Genomic DNA, 3,664 nt, shown 5'->3' on the forward strand with positions numbered 1-3,664 from the left:
GTAATTCCAGCACTTTGGGAGGCCGAGATGGGCAGATCACAAGATCAGGAGATCGAGACCCTCCTGGCTAACACAGTGAAACTCCATCTCTACTAAAAATACAAAAAAATTAGCTGGGTGTGGTAGCGGGCACCTGTAGTCCCAGCTACTCGGGAGGCTGAGGCAGGAGAATGGCATGAACCTGGGAGGCAGAGCTTGCAGTGAGCTGAGATCGTGCCACTGTACTCCAGCCTGGGCGACAGAGTGAGACTCCGTCTCAAAAAAATAAAATAAAATAAAATAAAAAATAAAAAATAAAAAAACCTGTATGTCCAAATATAATCACATTGAGGGCTAGGGCTTCCAGAAGATGTGAATTTGGGAGGCAGATACAGTTCAGCCCACAGCATAACATTTGTTTGTCAAAACTCACGGAACTATACACCAAAAAAGGGTGAATTTTTAAGCTGTATATAAATTATACCTCAATAAACATAATTTAAAAAGTAAAAAGAGACCTGGTGCAGTGGCTCATGCCTATAATCCCAGCATTTTGGGAAGCTGAGGTGGGAAGATCACTTGAGCCCAGGAGTTCAAGACCAGCCTGGGCAACCTAAGGAGGCCTCATCTGTATTGCAATAAAAATAATTAGAAAAAAAATGAAAAGTGACAAAAATGGTGAAGGGGGAGTAAATCCTGAGAAGACAAGAAGCCAGAGAGTGCTGAGCTGACCCTGGACTTCCAGGCATGGCTTCCACATGGAGCGGGCTCTGGTCCTGCCCTTCTGTGTAGGGATTTCATCCTATACAGTTCATTGGTAAAATTAACTAGATTGGGCTTCTTCTAGAATGAGTTCCGTGGATGTTTTTAGGCTTGAGGTGAGAAATCAAAATAGAGAAATTCAGATGGGTGGAATTATCTAACACTATAAAAAATCCCAGCTCCCATGCTGTTAATCCGGGAGACAGCCATAGGCTTTAGTGTCACCAGCTTCAAAATAGCTCAGGTCAGCGTTGCCTGGGAGCTGCTGATTCAGGGCTGCCTGCTCAACTGTCGAGGTCTCTAGGAGCTCTGTTGTGCGGAGGTATTCCAAACCCTCGGAACTGTCCTTGGCTGAACTGCTGCCTACTCCCCCAGGCCTTCTGAGTTCTATTTGAAGAGCTTGCAATTTAAAGAAGTGAAGAACCAGCAAACACATAGGGGTGAAAATGAAAAACATTTTCTCCAGGGTTAAGCCAAGTCCTGGGGTTAAGACTTGTTAGTGGAGCCCACCTGCTATCCTTTTAAATAGATAAAAGACTTTTCAGTCTCTTACCGTGAAAAACTACATCCACTCCCCCGCCCCTGCCACTCTCCTACGCCCTGCTTCTCCCACCCCCAAAACCCTATAATTAAAAAGGCTCTTTTCAGACTGGAACACAATTCAAGCACAATCATTATGAAAACCCTGCCATTTCAGTGGTTACTGACAACTCCCTTTGTGTAAATCTCATTAAATCAAACCAGGGACTCCTATGTTTTTGTGTGTGACAATTTCTAGCAAGAGAAAGCTATGTGGATTTAAGAAATAATGTTGCAAATCTTAGGTATGAGACTTCTTTGGATTAGAAAGTAATATTATTTATCTCTCTGAAGCCACTAACAAATCAACCATGAAAAATGGGTTTTTGTCACCCAGCATCCTTTCTCTACCCTGATCGTGTTCTCTATGTTTAATAGGAAGGGGAAACAGAGTGCTTTCCTTGATGGGCTATTTTTTCAGGCCTTTAAGAAGACAAATGAAACTACTAAAAATATTGCCTTAGAAAGTATTTTCAATTCATTTTCATGCTATACATGTTTGGTACTTAGGAGCTATTTGCTTCTATTTGATAAGAAAAATGATTTTTCTTCAAAACATATGCAACAGTGGGTTTTCTTTACACCCTGAAAAGCTTGAAAAGTAAAATGATTCTTATATTGAATTAAAGACAACAGCGAGATTCCCCTGTACCTTACAGAATAGCCTACAACAATAGAACACTTACACATTTTTTCTGGGCCTTGAAGTTGTGGTAGCCGTTAATTATCTTTTCTTTTCCCTTTAATATTGTTATTTCTTTTTTCCTTTCCCTGTTTGTTTGTTTGTTTGTTTTGAGACAGAGTCTTGCCCTGCAACCTCTGCATCCCAGGTTCAAGCCATTCTCCTGCCTCAGCCTCCGAGTACCTGGGATTACAGGTGTGTGCCAACACACCCGGCTAATTTTTGTATTTTTAGTAGAGACAGGGTTTTGCCGTGTTGGCCAGGCTGGTGTCGAACTCCTGACCTCAAGTGATCTGTCCACCTCAGCCTCTCAAAGTGTTGGGATTACGGGCGTGAGCTACTGTGCCTGGGCAAATTTTGTTATTTCTATTCCCATTCCAGAATTTCCAAAGTTCTTAACTGTAAAAAGGTTCCTCTTCCTTTGTATCTTTTTCCATCAGTGCATCTAAATGGCTTTGACGCTTCCTTACCATCAAATGTCTGAATAGACTACGCTGGGCACAACTGGGTACTACCAGAAAAGGGCACCTGTGCGACCCCGTGTTCTGGTTTCTTGAGCTTATGAACGCATGTGCCTTTCTTTGTTTTCTTTGGCTGTTTCTTGCCACTGTGCTAAGTCCTAGTGACTGGAACAAGCTCCTAGAGGGGTTCATTTAAAGGATTAATGTCTGCTTACTCACACATCTTATGGGGATCTCCCTCATACCTTGCCTCACCCAAATGCATGCTGTCACTTTCCACATGGTTCTGCCATCAGTACCAAATCTTCGAGTTAAAAAAGAGGGGTATAACCAGGATGAGGGGAAAAGAGGTGCATAGCTAGAATGGAGCCTCTGAATGCCACACAGCCCAGAGGTGCCCCCCTCTCCACATCTCCAGGTTCCTCCTGGTGCCTGCTCTCCAACCCTCCATGTTGTCCCAGGGCTTCTGCCTTGTACTTCGATTTGTGTGAATTTCATTCCACATATTGATTTTTTTCTTTTTTTTTTGAGACATTGTCTCGCTCTGTCACCAGCCTAGGCTGGACTACAATGGCGTGATCGCTGCTCACTGCAACCACTGCCTCCAGGATTCAAGTGATTCTCCTGCTTCAGCCTCCCAAGTAGCTGGGACTACAGGCTTGTGCCACCACGCCCTGCTAATTTTTGTGGCCAGGCTGGTCTTGAACTGCTGACCTCAAGTGATCTGCTCATCTCAGCCTCCCAAAGTGTCGGGATTACAGGCGTGAGCTACCGCGCCTGGCCTCATTACACACATTGTTGCAGAGCGTGTTTCCCTGGTTTTTATCCTGCACCAGACTATAAGGTGTCATCCTTCTGGGCGCTCCCCCACTCCCAGCACACTGCTCTGGCCACAATGCCCATGCAGTGAAGAGAACCTTTTAGTATCAAAGAAGTATTAATGCCTGAGAATCTGCAGCTGTTGAGCCATGGTTGTTAGATACTTTGCAGAAAAAGAATCACCTTCTGGTAAGAATAATCTTCCAAGAGAGATAAATACAGCAAGCATTAGATCACAACCAGAAGTATCTTTACCCTGAATGAGATCTTGAAGACCTAGGAACACCTTAGGAGGCTTAGGAGTGGACAAAAAAGAGTCTCAGACAAAGGGAGGAGGGAGGAGAGGGCAAAAGGGTGCAGGATTACAGGGCCACACCCTCAT

This window comes from Colobus angolensis, unplaced genomic scaffold, assembly GCF_000951035.1.
Source record: "Colobus angolensis palliatus isolate OR3802 unplaced genomic scaffold, Cang.pa_1.0 Scaffold108, whole genome shotgun sequence".
Lineage (NCBI taxonomy): Eukaryota > Metazoa > Chordata > Mammalia > Primates > Cercopithecidae > Colobus > Colobus angolensis.